The sequence below is a fragment of the Diabrotica virgifera genome, chromosome 7 (assembly GCF_917563875.1).
Source record: "Diabrotica virgifera virgifera chromosome 7, PGI_DIABVI_V3a".
NCBI lineage: Eukaryota > Metazoa > Arthropoda > Insecta > Coleoptera > Chrysomelidae > Diabrotica > Diabrotica virgifera.
Genome location: NC_065449.1, coordinates 71,813,741 through 71,829,779, shown reverse-complemented (window position 1 = coordinate 71,829,779; position 16,039 = coordinate 71,813,741). Strand labels below are relative to the sequence as shown.

Sequence of the window (16,039 nt, the reverse complement as noted above, 5' to 3'; positions counted from 1 at the left end):
ATAACTTTGTTATTTTTTATTATCTTGTAAATGGTAGGGAATAAAATTTTGAAATTTTTCAGATGTGTATAACTTTACACACGCTATCAAAATAGCTATCAAAATGATAGTGTTGCCATTTAAGAAAATCAACGATGACGTCATATCTCTAAATTGGGACACCCTGTATACATTATTATTATATGTCAAAAATGACAATTTGATATACTAATCGACGGGTCTGAGCATTTTTCAAAAAAACAGTTAGTATTTTAATTATTGAATATATTCCAAATTACAGATATAACTTTGTTATTTTCTATTATCTTGTAAATGGTAGAGAATAAAAATTTGATATTTTGCAGTTATGTATAACTTTACAAACCCTATCAAATTAGCTATCAAAATGACAGTGTTGCCATTTAAGAAAATCGACGATGACGTCATATCTCTAAATTGGGACACCCTGTATACATTTTTATTGAATGTCAAAAAGGACAATTTGAAATACTAATCGACGGGTCTGAGCATTTTCCAAAAAAACAATTAGTATTTGAGATATTGAATTTATTCCACTTTACAGACTCTCTCTGTATATTTATAACGGTTGATTCAAATTTTTTCATTGACTTTAGAAAAGATTAACCAATGAGTTTGGTTCTTTGAATCACTAGGTCGCGTATTATGAATACTTGATTCATAATACGCTACCGAGCGTGAAACTAAGGCCGCTTTTTGAAGTCGAAATCGGCAGCAAAAAGTAGAGAATTTGTGGTTGTCCATCGTTACTTGAAGTGGTCATTTAATAACAATAAAAAACGCAGTTCCTTTTAACACGGCGGGCGTTTTCTCGACTGCACTACAGCTTCTGTCGTCGGTGGTCGGTCCTCCTCTATCGGCTGACTTCTCGATAATATAGCGAGTCTCAAAATATACTATTAGACTAAGAGCTGGCATAGGTGAAAGGACATCGCACACATCTTATGGAAAATATAATGTCACTCAAATTCAATAAAATTTATACGAATAGATTCGTTTTAAATTAACGGTCAAATCTTATCATTGCGCCAACTCTTAATTATGATTAATTACGGCGCAAATTGCAATTAAAATTTATCGAAATAACATTTTTGGAGTCAGTAAAAGTGTCACTATTGCTCTGGGTGCTATTCAAAAGGAGCTTAAACCCCGCTGGGCCTAAGCGGATTAGTGAAACTAATCCGCTGATTTATGGAGTACCGACAATTTGGGTATTTTAAAATATTTTTTCTCTCTCTAACTTATGTACGTACCCATTTGATTTCAGATTTATTTATATCAATTTCTGCTCTTATTATTGAAAATATAGAGTTAGCGCAGTGATAAGATCTGACCGTTAATTTAAAACGTATCTATTCGTATAAATTTTATTGAATTTGAGTGACATTATATTTTCCATAAGATGTGTGCGATGTCCTTTACTAATCATTTTAAGCACTTTAAGAACTATAACTGCTATATAAGAACTGCCTATAACTTAACTCTTATCCGGGCAAGGTGGGTCCAACGGGCCCGAGACGCCAATTACACTGGGGAACAATTTGAAACTTAATTTCTGTTGAGTTAAATTTTTTAGCAGTTTTTTATAGAATTAGGCATGCTGATTTCAAAACTGTTTTTAGTTTTCTTCTATCACGTCACGTTCTTTTTCTATGGGGGTGGGGCGCCTGGTGGGAGTAATGACGCTCTGATAACTGCAATTTGTCTAGACTTGCCTGTTAAATTCAGTTATGTCTGTTATACTGTGGTGAAACGTTGTGTGTCGGTTAGCAGTATTTAGTATTTTGTTACTGAAGTGTATAGAACTGCTTAGTGTGTTTGAACTGAAACGTTTCCTCATGGTTACCTGTGCTCCTATACGTCGTAAGTGCGAAAATAGCCCCGATTCGTTTTGTTATATATGTGGCAGTTTTACCATTCCCAGTCAAAGGACAAACATTAGTACATTTGTCAGACAAGCATATTTTGCCTATTTTAAAGTGAAACTTGGTGATCAAGATAAAGTATGGGCACCTCATAAAGTGCATTTCCGCTAAACTTCCATTTGGTATACCTATGATTTGGCGTGAGCCCAAAGATCATTCAAGTGATTGTTACTTTTGTATAGTGAAAACATCAGGATATAACAAGAAAAACAAATGTAAAATAGAGTATCCTAGTTTACTGTCAGCTATACGCCCAGTGCCGTATTCCGGCGAAAACCCCTTGCCAGTTTTCAATGAATTTCCCTATTTGGAAGAAGAGGAATACGGATATGGTGCAGATGAAAGCGACTCCAACGATGAAGATTTCGAAATTGAAGATGACTCCGTACGTAAGGGATTCGAACAACAAGAGCTAAATGATTTGGTACGAGATTTGGAACTATCCAAAAAAGCTTCAGAGCTCTTAGCATCACGACTCAATGAAAAAAACTTGCTTGAAAAAGGAGCCAAGGTATCCTATTTTCGAACACGAGAAAGGGCATTTCTGCAATATTTTCAAAGTGAAGGTGGATTTGTGTTTTGCCATAATGTAAGTGGTTTAATGGAAGAATTGGGAATTTCAAACTATAATTTCAATTAAACTATAACTCAAGAATGTTTATAGATAGCTCAAAGCGGAGCTTGAAATGTGTTCTCCTCCATAATGGAAATTTATTTGGTTCTGTTTCATCATGGAAGCAAGGTACCAAGGTAGATAGGATGTACATATGATGGCTGGCTATTTTTGGAGCATCAAGCGCGAATGTACACAAACTGAACACTCCTGAAAAAGCCATAAACGCAATTTTTGTTCTTAATTTGTAAGTAATGTTCATTATTAAACAATTTTATTTGTATGAACTCGATTTAACTTAAATTAAATGATTTATAAACTGTATTGTAAACTGATTTTTATTTTATGTTCCTTTAAATGCATGATTTTTATGATTTTTGAGGATATCCTGTAGTTTAAAAAGTTGATGTGACAGAGAAAATCTGAGGTTATTCTCATATTCAGACGCCAAAAATTAGTGAAAAACAAGTGTCAGATCTAACTCAACAAAAAATGTGTTCCCCAGTGTTATTTTATCATAAACTGATAAAAAAAAATTTATTGAATTTTATGCATCACTGAATTTGTTTAGAAGTGTGTATCCTTCAACATAGTCATAAGCTATTCAAAATATTTGGAGGGACGCCGGTGTTCAACATTCCTCCATGGAGAGTTTGGAGTAGTTCCAATGTCTCTTTCCAGCGTTTTGCACTTGCAGTAAGTTCAATGTGTCGCTAAGCCTTCGATAGCTAAATGGAGAACTTTTAATGAACCGTAAGATGCTGTAATTCTGGCCTGTTAAATTGTTAATGTAAATAAAACACTTTATATTTTGCTATGACTGTAATGAAGTTGAAAAAGGCAAGAAATAGAATTTTACATGTGAACAATTGAGTTAACAACTTATCCGTGAAAGACGCCACTACACATATATTTACACTTTGTACCGGCTTTTTGCTAATTGCGGCGTGAAGAATTCTCTTCGAAAAAGCGTAAATGAAAAGAGGTTTTTGCGTACGTTCTTAATGAGTGTTGATAGTTGACTGACTGACTGTTGCACCCCGCTCTTGCATACCGTTAACAAATTTTCCCGGTTTGGGGGTGCTTTGGGTAAAAGAAGGCGGAGATTAACATTCTTGGAAGATTTCTCCAGACACTGCGTGATGGAATCATTTATGGTTGTTACAGAGGCGGCGCGTAAATTTGTTGTTGGTGAAATAGAGTTTATTTTGGGTGGAGAATACAGTTCTCCAACATTCCCCCCGGCGTTAGAGCCTTGTGGTCTAACCTACTCTTCTATACCTTGATTAGGGAGAACCGAAATTTTAGAGATTGCCCTTGTGAATTGACCATCGATGGTCTTCAACTTGACCACTCTGACTTTGCCATCTTGCCCGGGCATTGTATCAACTACCCGTGCTAAAGGCCATTTTAGAGGAGGTACATTATCCTCTCTCAGAAGAACTAAGTCATTGACTTTTACGTTTTCCCTTGGTCGGGACCATTTTGGAGAATTTTGTAACCGGTTCAAGTAATCAACAGACCACTTTTTCCAGAAACTTTGTTGTATTTTTGCAATTTGCTGAAACATGGATAGTTTATTTTCCGGAATTTTTTGTAAGTTTTGCTCAGGATGCGCTGACAGGCTGGAGCCAATTATAAAATGCCCAGGACTGAGAAAGGTGTAATCTGAAGGGTCGCTGGACATGGAACAGATAGGCCTTGAATTCATCACAGCTTCAATTTGAACCATGACAGTGTAAAACTGTTCGAAAGTGAAAGAAGAACAGCCTATTAGCCTACGCATATGATATTTTGCGCTTTTTACTGAAGCTTCCCAGAGCCCAGCCCAATGAGGAGATCTAGGGGGGATAAACTTCCATGAGGTTTGATTTTCAGAAAGGTATTCCATAATGGTTTGAGAATTAGACTTATTTTGAAAAAATTTGTATGAGTCATAGAGTTGGTTTTTTGCACCAGAAAAACATGTGGCATTGTCACTGTAAATGACGGTTGGGTTACCACGTCGGGAAATGAATCTCTTAAGTGTTAATAGAAAGGAAGAAGTTGTTAGATCAGAAACAACCTCAATGTGCACAGCTTTGGTCACCATGCACACGAAAATGGCTATGTATGCCTTGATTTTTGGCGCTTTTCGGAGTGAAGAAGATTTTAACAGAAAGGGTCCACCATAATCTACACCCACTTTTTGAAAGGGTCTTGTTGTAATGGACAACCTATCTTCAGGTAAATTACGCATAAGCTGTTGTGCAGGAGCACACGAAAATCGGAAACATATGGTGCAGTTGCAAATGATTCGTTTTGCTTCCTTTAGACCATTGAGAGCCCAGAATTTCAAACGAAGATTTGAGAGAACTTTTTGCGCACCAGCATGTCACAATCTGAGATGTTCATTTTTGATGATAAGATTGACGATAGGATTATTGGATGGGAGCAGTATCGGATGTTTTTGCAAATAGTCTATGTCGGGACAGTTCGTAAGTCTGCCTCCAACTCTGAGAAAATTAGAAGAATCTAAAAATGGTTTTAGTGACATGAAGTTTTTATTCGAAATAAATTTGTTATTTTTAAGCGCCGAAATTTCTTTTGAAAATGCATCACCCTGTATTTTCTTGATGATGAAATCCATTGCATAATTTAACTCCGCAACAGAAAGAGGTTCAGAAATTTTTTGTTTTTTACAATTAGAAATAAAACGAAATACGTACGCTACTGTACGTTTTAAGCGTGAAATATTTGAGAAACGTGAGAAAATTTTTATCCAGAAATTTTCCACATTAGAATTTACCACGAGGCTTATTTTTCTTTCCTCGGATAGGTTTTCGAGAACTTTGTCATTTACTAGATTGGAAACATTGAAATTTTTATCTCGCAAGCATTTGGGACCTTGCCACCAGAAGTCGCTATTGAGAATTTCAGAACCAGACATTCCTCGAGAAAGAAGGTCTGTGGCATTTTGCGCAGACTTTATGTGAAGCCATGTAAAGTTTTGAGTCAACTCTTGGACAAGAGCTACCCGGTGAGCCACGAAAACCGACCACCGACTTGGATGACTTTTACACCACGACAGAGCTACTTGGGAGTCTGACCAGAGGCTGACTGAATGAAATTTTATAGATTGATTTTCAAAGATAGAAATTATTTTTGCAACAAGTTTTGAAAGAAGAACCATTGCGCACAGCTCAAGCCTAGGAAGTGTTACCGTCTTTAACGGAGTTATCCTTGATTTGGAAGAAACTAATGCACAAGAGATGGTCTCATCCGAATAGAAAGTTCTTAGGTATACGCATGCGCCATAAGCTGCCATGCTGCTGTCTGCAAATCCATGAAGCTCAACCTTCAGAATTATTTTTTCAGAAAAATAGAAACGAGGAATTTTTAATTGTTTTAATTGTGACAAGTCCTGTAGAAAGTTGTTCCAATCGTTTAGAATAGTTTTGTCCGAAATTTCTGTGTCCCAGTGAATTTTTTGCAGATAGAGTTTCTGCATAAGCATTTTGCCTTTAACAATAAACGGATTGATGAGTCCCAGAGGGTCGAAACATTGCGCTAACGCAGATAGGATTTTTCTTTTTGTTATTGGTGGGCAGAAATTATTTTCGGGGACGGAAATTGTTATTTGGTCTTCCGCAGGGTCCCATTTTAGGCCTAGAACCTTACTGGAAGTGGAATCGAAATTTAGGTCATATTCCTGAGTAGTATTTTTTGAATGTTCTGGGTTGATTTGTTGTAGGAATATGGATGAATTTGAATGGAATTTATGTAAAGTAAACCCATGGCGGTTTAGAACAGAATTTAATTGCTGAAGTATTTCGAGCAATTCTTGAATATTATTTGACCCACATAAACCATCATCTACGTAGAATTGGTTTTCGAGAAAATGCGAGGCCAATGGGAATTGAACTTTATTTTTATTTGAAATTTCTTGCAAGACTCTCGTCGCAAGAAACGGGGCGCTATTCGTCCCGTATGTGATAGTATTTAATTGAATACATTTTATAGAATCGTGGGTATCGTCCCTCCATAGAATATTTTGTAGAAAGCGTTGATCTTTGTTGATCCACGTCTGTCGAAACATTTTTTAAATGTCACAGGAAAATATGAATTTGTATTGCCTGAAACGAACCAGAATGTCGAATAAATCGGGTTGAACCTGATACCCTTTTAATGAAATGTCGTTCAGAGTTTTTCCTGTAGAGCTTTTACAACTAGCGTCCATGACGACACGCAAAGTTGTACTTTTATTTTGTTCGTTGATGACACATAAATGTGGAATAAAATATTTTTTGTCCGAATTTTCATTTACGAACGAAAGAGGTACATATTCAGCATGCCCTAAAGAAATATATGTGTCAATGAAATTTTTGTACTCGAAAAATAATTTTTTATCTTTTTGGAATTTATTTTCGAGTGAAAGAAAACGCCGTTTGGCTATAGAAAATGAATCACCCAGTAATTGGTGTTCTTGTGCACTTTTTAATGGAATATCTACTTCAAAGCGTCCATTTTCAAGGATCTTTGTTGTAGTTTGAAATATTTGTTCGGCCAGCTCGTCAGCTTCCGACAGAATAGGTTTTTGAGAAAGTTCTTCCATGTTCCAGAATTTCGTGAGCAGCTCGTCCGTGCTACACGTAGAAAGTAGAGCAACATCTCCAGAAGCATTGTTTGCTACTGTAGGTGCCGTCAAGTGAGGAGCAATCACGCCGGCTATTAGGTACCCCAGATGAGAAGCCTGCAAAACTGGAAGCCTAGGGCCCAGAGGAATTATGTCAGGAAGAATTAAGTCGTAGCCTAGAATTAAATCAGCCCCAACCAAGATGTCTACCTGACTAGGTTTGTGATATGAATCGTCGGCGAGAAAAACGTCCCTTGGAATTGGTAATTTTTTTGTAAGAATGCGGAACTGTGGAAGGTTGCAAGTAATATTTTCTAAGATGGCACATGAAATTTTGAAAGACTTTTTATTATAGTTAGAATGCATTTTTATGTTGACCATCTTTTTTGAAACCGAATTACTTTGGCCTATGCCAGAAATGTTTAGAGATATGTCATATGGCTTGTAGCCCAGCCTATCAGCGAGACACTGGGTACAAAAGCTATTTTGACTTCCCGTATCGAGTAACAATCGGGCCGTTAAAGGTTTCCCGTTTTTGTCGAAAATGGTTACTTTGGCCGTAGCTAGAAGTATGTTTAAATTTTTTACGGACAAGGCAGAAAAGGAATTTGTAAACGGTTCTTGCCCTTGAAACGAAGGACCTTGAAAGTTTGAATTTGACGAATGTTCGCGTTCGTAATTGTTTGAATTTGTAGAAGTGGACGGACTTTCATTTTTATGGGTCGTAGAAAAAGTATTATGTTTACCCGAATTATTATTTGGTGCCAGAATGTGCAAATTTGTATTATGGCGCCTTTTACAAACGGTACATACATGTTTTGATGAACAATCTTTAGAATTATGCCTACCTAGGCAATTTACGCAGAGACCTTTTGAATTCACGAATTTTATTTTGTCATCATGCTGAATGTTTTTGGAAAAGTGACATTTGTAAATTTTATGACCTTGCTTTTTGCAGAAAATGCAATAAAAATCAGAAACTAAATTATTTGACGTATTATTTTTATCTGAATCCTCTGATGTGTTATTACTGGATGCATGATGTGAAACTTTTACGTTTTTGGCTTGCCTAGGATTTGTATTTTCCAGACTTTCCAGAACAATGCACCTTTTTTCAAGAAATTCAAGAAGAACATCCAATTTTGGTACATCTGAATGATTTCGCTCAGTTTCAAAAAGTCTCCTTGTTGAAAAATCTAATTTGCTTTCTAGCAGGAAAACTAAAATTATATCAATGAGCTCTGTACTTGAAAATTGCAAATTTTTTAGCAATTGCATATTTTTTGTTACGGTAGTTAGAAAATTTCTGAGGGCTTGCGGTGAGCTGTTTCTCAGTGTAGGAATGTCTATAATTTCTGTTAAGTAAGAATTTATGATTGTGACCTTATTCTGATAGCGGTTCTTTAGAATATCTAAAGCAATCGAAAAATTTTCATTTGTGACTTTCAAAGAATCCACCAACTTAAGAGAATCACCCTGTAGGTAACTTTTCAAATAAAGAAACCTTTGGATGTCAGAAAGGGACTGATTTTGTATTATCAGTGTGTCAAAGAGCTCAAAAAAACTTTCGAAGTCCCCTATTTGCCCGGAATATTTGCATATGCTTATTGCCGGGAGCTTTACGGCCACTTGCTTAGCGGCAGCGACGCTCCCTGTATTGGTAATATCCAATGCTCTAATCGAACTTTGTATTTTTGACAGAACCGCAAAATAATTTTCTTCAAATATGGCACGATCACATTTTTGAGAATCGTCCAGGAATTCAATTTCATCCTGTACGTTATTGTAATCAGAGAACAGGTCTTGTAATTGACCTTCTCTTGTTTTGAATGAGAAAACATCTTTTTCCGAGTCATGGTTTGCTTCTAGCCACGTTTGAATTCTATTAACAGAATCTAGAATGGAATGCTTTTTGTTTAATAATTTACTTAAACCTTTTTTGCTCATTGTAATAACTTTAATTTGTTTATTTTTGAATGAAATTATTATTTATTTTTGAATTTTAACAAGCATGCAATATTAAACCAAAAATTCAACCCTGAATAGTTCTTTAAATAGTGTTTAACTTTATTAGAGTAACATTTCGCAAGAGATCTTTGATAATTAACTTTTTGAATTTACATATATAGAAAAGTTTATTTTGTACGTCACCCCTGGGCTCTTGGTACTTGAATGTGGGCTGCTTTTCCTGGAATCAGCTAGTCCTTGAACACCACTTCTTGAAGTAAACTATTATCACTGTTTTTGTTCACAGAATGTTTATTTGTCCGTAGAATAAATAACGCAATCACTTTGTCTCTTGGAATTATTGTCTATTCGACGAGAATATCCGAAAAACGCGACACTTATAATGTCTTTTAGAAAGAGTTGGCATTAGCCAGAAATGTTTTTTAACAAAATAATAGAATTAGATAGAAACTTGAATCGAGTGTTTTTAGGCCAGAAAAGTTCGGTCGATGGATCAATTGTGGCTCTAAGGGCCAAATTCGGCTCTTAGAAACAAAATCCGGTCTCGGAGGAACAAAATGGAGGGACGCCGGTGTTCAACATTCCTCCATGGAGAGTTTGGAGTAGTTCCAATGTCTCTTTCCAGCGTTTTGCACTTGCAGTAAGTTCAATGTGTCGCTAAGCCTTCGATAGCTAAGTGGAGAACTTTTAATGAACCGTAAGATGCTGTAATTCTGGCCTGTTGAATTGTTAATGTAAATAAAACACTTTATATTTTGCTATAACTGTAATGAAGTTGAAAAAGGCAAGAAATAGAATTTTACATGTGAACAATTGAGTTAACAACTTATCCGTGAAAGACGCCACTACACATATATTTACACTTTGTACCGGCTTTTTGCTAATTGCGGCGTGAAGAATTCTCTTCGAAAAAGCGTAAATGAAAAGAGGTTTTTGCGTACGTTCTTAATGAGTGTTGATAGTTGACTGACTGACTGTTGCACCCCGCTCTTGCATACCGTTAACAAATTTCCCCGGTTTGGGGGTGCTTTGGGTAAAAGAAGGCGGAGATTAACATTCTTGGAAGATTTCTCCAGACACTGCGTGATGGAATCATTTATGGTTGTTACAGAGGCGGCGCGGAAATTTGTTGTTGGTGAAATAGAGTTTATTTTGGGTGGAGAATACAGTTCTCCAACAATATTCATTATCATTTCTGAAATTATTGCATCGAAAGAATTTTGTCACGTAAAGGGGCAACACGGGCCCGTCGGACCCTATTTGTATTTATACCTAAAGTCTAAATCTTTGTTACAATAGTTAAACTGGCAGTCAGGTATTGTCTTTTGGATTATCTTAACGACTTTTATGATTCCGGAAATACAATAATAAAGTCTAAACGTGTAACAAACAATGATGTGAACATCAAAGAGATGCTAACAATAGGTGTTCTATTCTAAATTAATTTTAAAACTGATAATTCTAGAGTGCTATGTATTAAGAGTATAAGTCAAAAATGAAAATTTTTTATTAGGACTTTTCAAAGTCTTTTTTACCACTGATGAAATAACTATTACAACTAAATATGAAAATGGTGACGAAATATGATTAATAAATTAGTAATTAACTATTTTACTTTCTACTTTGGTAATACCTTATTAATTATATAAATCAAAATATAGAAGAATCCCGAAAAATCTTTTTTATGACTTATACTCTTAGTACATAGCACGTTAGAATTATTGTTGGAATGCAATAATATTGTTAGGTGTTTGTCATATTTTGAAATAAATAATGCATCTGCTATCAGTCGCTTGATATCGATGTTAGTGTCGGCAACTAAGCTCCTAAAATTATATTGAATTACAGTGAAAGTAGATAGTGCCAATAAAAAGTCCCGAAAACAATTATCAGCTGCAGAACTATATTGCTGATCATTTATGGGATTCCTATGATACAGAATCTCCTGAAGTAGGTGGCATTGAAAGTGACTCTGAAATTAAGGATCATCTTTCAGAAGCAAGTGAAGAGGATGATCAGCAATTAGTATTGAGTGATAATGAAGAAGAATGTGTAGCTACAAGTTCCCAGATTTCAGAGTGTGTAATTTTTGAAACTAAGGATGGAATTAAATGGAAGAGTTAACCACAACCGACAGGACGTATGGGATATTGCGACATAATAAAAAGCAAAGACCACAAAGTAATGTTAGTCACTGGTCAAAGTGTAGATAATTCTGTTGATTCCTTTTGTTTATTTGTGAACGAAAAAATTGTGAACGAAATAGTCAAGTGTACAAATAAAGAAGCCTAAGAAGTCCTGGGGATATAGAACTGGAAATATTGCGACTCTCCAGAGCTATATGCCTCTATTGGACTACTACTAACTGCAGGGCACCTGAGTGCTAACATCCATAATGTAGATATACTTTGGAGTAAGTTTTATGGACCTACTATATTTAAAGCTACCATGGGGTTAAAACGATTCAAAAACTTGCTAAGACTTGTTCGATTTGACGATAAATAAGACGAGCTCTGAACGAAGAAGGAACGACAAATTAGCAGCAATACGCGATGTGTGGAATCAAGTCAACCCAAATATTTCAGAAATACTATTTACCAGAAAAACACATAACGGTAGATGAGCAACTTGTTCCGTATCGAGGTAGTCTTTATATGGTTCCAAATGTTTATTACTTGTGAATAAATATTTTTTCTACAAAAGTTTTTTTGCACTTCATTATTTTGTGCAAATCCTTCAGATAGCTCGCACCCTCGAGGTAGACCGCATACTATAGTAGCACCTTTTTTAAATCTAGATAATTTAAATTTAACTTTAATAAAAAATCAAAAAAGAATATTAGAAATATATGGGTAAATATGAATAGTACATTCAAGAACAGTAGTGGGCCAAACGGACCCGATTTGCCCGGTTACGTAAGTAAAATATGTTGCCCGGATAAGAGTCAAATAGTAGAACCTAAAAGAAAATATGTGCCGTCACTTTAGTCGCATATGCGTCGACAGTGGCACATCAAACTTTTTACTTAGGGACGGGATAAATAAATTAAAGGTACCTCCCTCACTACCAGAATTAAATTTTTTACATTTTCTTAAGTGTAATGTGATTAATACATAAGACTCAGCTTAATTTTAACCCACTACCCCCTTCTCCCTTACCCCACTATCGAAAACTTCATTTTTCGTTCTACAATTTACAATTCTAGAATGTTTAAGTGAATTCTACAATTTACAATTCACGTCCCATCTGCTCATCCGGGACTGCATGCTGGGGTTTGTTTTGGTTGGATCAGGGAGAGCAGCATATGTGCCTCTTGATGAGAGACTAATAAGTTTCTAAACCGGTAGGGGTGCTTGCAGCACTCTCTGATTGGACTAGAATATGGTTCGGCTGTGTTTTCGTTTTGCAACGAAATTGAAAATGGTTATTCATTTTTGATTTACATTTACTCTGTGTGGAGTATGAAGGGAACCATTCTCGTTGGAACTTTACCGCGCTGAGCAGATGGGACGTGAATTGTAAATTGTAGAATTCCCTCATCTTCCTTAGTCTCAGTATCCGTATGGCTTGCAAATTGTAGAAGCCTCGGAGGTGTAACCAGAGAAGGTTCCCATTGTTTTCATGCTGGTGGGATGTAGAATAGCATTATGTTATTTTATATGCCATTAGAGTGAAAACTTAGTCTTTTTGCTAGCAGTTGCCGCTAGGGCATCTATGCCATTTCGTTCGTTGCAATCCGGGACTGCACGCTGGGGTTTGTTTTGGTTGGATCAGGGAGAGCAGCATATGTGCCTCCTGATGAGAGACTAATAAGTTTCGAAACCGGTAGGGGTGCTTTCAGCACTCTCTGATTGGACTAGAATATGGGTCGGCTGTGTTTTCGTTTTGCAACGAAATTGAAAATGGTTATTAATTTTTTAAATGTTTTTTAGTTTTTTTGGGAAAAAGCGTATATCTGTTTTTTGGGATGGCTGCAGGTCTATTTTTTTAATCTTGTGTATTTTGTCAAACAAAACATTTTTATTTTTTTTTTTTCATATCTTTCTGTAAGGTTCGTCACCTTTGAAAGTCCGAAAAAACTGCTTTTTAAAGAGTTTGAATGTGTTTTTCCCATTTTTTTTTTGTTCTACAGGACTTAGTTACTTCAATATACATACTATAAAAAAAAACGTTGATTTGGACTGTTGTTCGCTATAACCGCCTAAAACAGTTTTTCGTCTAAACAAAAATTGAAATACAGGGTAATTGAGTAGTGTGATAAAGCTCAGTAGATCTGCTATAATAATAGATAGCAACAAAAATTGTAGACAGTAGTGGACGGCAGTAGCTCAGCGGCATGATACCTGGCCTAATAAGCCAGAGCGCACGGGTTCGAGCCCCGGCAACAACAATCCATTTTCATTTTTAAAAATGATACAAGCCGTTCACCGTGCCTCGGAGAGTAAGTTAAGTCGTCGGTCACGTTGGGCTAGTTTTCATCGACACTAGTTACTTACTTGAAACAGGGTTAAAGATGTAAATGGCGCCGGAACAATCCGATAGGATCTCCCCGGCACAAATGCCATACGATATTATTATTATTATTATTATTATTGTAGCCAACTTTGAGCTTTACATCACAAAATTAGTTATAATGTTACAGGGTGTTCGATAAAATAGTTGCAGACGAAACCTGTATTTTTTTTTAAATGGAACACCCTGTATTTTATTTTATATTAGAAATCTTCTTAACTTTTCCATTACAAAAATAAAAATGTTTGTTATGTTATACAGGTTATTTACAAAGTTATGACCAATTTTCTATGAAAATCGTCAATAAGTGGAAAGTTTGAAACGATATCGACAGTGTAGATGCATGTGCCACTAAAAAATGACGACACAGTGTTCGTACGTTTTCTTTTAGATCCTACTATTTAAGCCTTTAAGTCGCCATGTTCGTTTAAACGAACATCAACTTATAAGCCCCAACGATAGGTAATTCCCATTTTTTACGTTGAATCAACGTGATCGTATCAACGAACATCGTGTCTGTACGTTGTACTAGGCATATTAATGTTTTTGTGCAGTTAAGGAGGAATGAGTAGAAATAACTGAATTTCTAGTCGAAGTTAAGGCCACAATATCTTCGGATGTTGTTGGTGATGTTCGCTGCACCGGCAGCAGTTTTCGGGCAATCAAATTCTTATTTTCCAAATAATTCTCGATGTACCCCTCAGCAACGGTAGAAGATCTCCACCCCATTAAGTTTAATTGTCGTCAAATTTGCGCCAGCATCGTCAAGTAAGGTCGCTGAAGAGCGACGAAAACAATGCCCCGTATAAAGGATCTAGTGTTGCCCAAATGCAAGACCAAGACGAGACTTGGACAGCCTTGGTCTTGGTCTTGCACCAATACACCTCGTCTTGGTCTTGGTCTTGGTATTGCACTCCCAGTCTTGGTCTTGGTCTTGGTCTTGCAGCAAGAGTCTTGCAAGTCTCGCAGTTACCCACTAGCATATTGCTATTTATTAAATATTACTTTAGATCTTAGAACAACGTAAACGTATAGGTACATTTTCAGCTTGACTTAACATAGACATAGAAAAAACCAACCAAATTAATAAATGTGAAAACACAAAAACCAAATAAATGACATAAATTTGACTGTATTTTAAAGAACATTCTCTGTCTAGAAAGGGATTGATGGACTCTCAGATTAAGTATATGAAATGAAATGGAATAAAAGAATTTTACAATTTGCCATTTATTCAAATAAAAAATAAAAAAAAAATACAAATTAAATTACAGAACAGTACGCAATAGCTTTGACACTATTATTAGTTGATAAATTTTGTTTGCTATTAGTTGAAAATTTTAAGATTGACTTTTTTTAACAAGAATTAATACAAAGTAATACACACATTTTAATTAAATAACATTTATACAGAGTGAGTTTTATGTATGGAACGCCTCAAGTATCTCGGAAACGACTTGAACGATTTTTGACTCGGTTTTATGACTGTCAAATGCTTTCGTTAGGTCTACGAAACAAATATATGCGGGTTTGTTATATTTTATCTACTTCTCTTTCACTTGTTTCATGACAAATATTGCATCTGTCGTCGACCTGAGTTTTCTGAATACTTCCTGTTCTTCTCTGCTCTTTGTCTGTAAATCCAATTTATCCTTGAATATGCCTGTGAATAACTTTATTGTCGTATTTAAGAGAGTTATTCCTCTGTAGTTGTCCGGATATGATCTTTATCCTTTCTTAAAGATGGGTATTGTGATACTGGTGTGCCAATCTTGTGGTATCTCTGCTCTGTCTAAAATTTTGTTAAACAATGTTGTGAGACAATAATTATTGACTTTCTGACCGCTGTATTTCAGCAGTTCGTTCGGTATTCCATCAGTACCTGGCGATCGTCTATTCTTTAAGATCTTCATTCTCGCTTCTCCTTCAGTTTCTTTAGTGATATACCTGTCTTCTGTTTTGTAATCGTGTTCGTCATTGGCTTCTTCACCTTCGTAGGGTTCTTTGAAATATTTTTCCATGTCTCAGTTGGTATCCCTATTGTCTGTACAAATTCATTTATTGGTTTTTTCTCTGTTTTTTAGCATTTTCCAAACTTTCCTCTGTGCGCCGTAGTTGTAGTGATCCATGTCACTTGTGAACTTGATTCAATGCTCTCTTTTTATTGTTCTTATTAGCGAATTTATTCTGTTTGTTTTTTCTATATAGATGGCGCGTTGTTCCTGCGTTCCGGTACTTTTGTAACACATATAGCATTTTCTCTTTTGTTCTGCGAGTTCTTTGACTTCTTGACAAAACCATGGTTTGTTGTTTCTTATTGCGCTGGTGTTTGTTTTTGTTTGAAGACAAAAATTTTATTTTTTAATATGATTTTCTATAGAATCTTTG

The 16,039-nt window shown here is 35.8% G+C and overlaps 1 protein-coding gene across 1 annotated transcript in view; it reads right to left on the bottom strand.

The window, feature by feature from the left end:
- The window catches only part of LOC114327669 (CLIP domain-containing serine protease HP8-like), a 106,799-nt gene that overhangs the window by 82,224 nt on the left and 8,536 nt on the right, over positions 1-16,039 (bottom strand). The gene's annotated exons all lie outside the window — the stretch shown is intronic.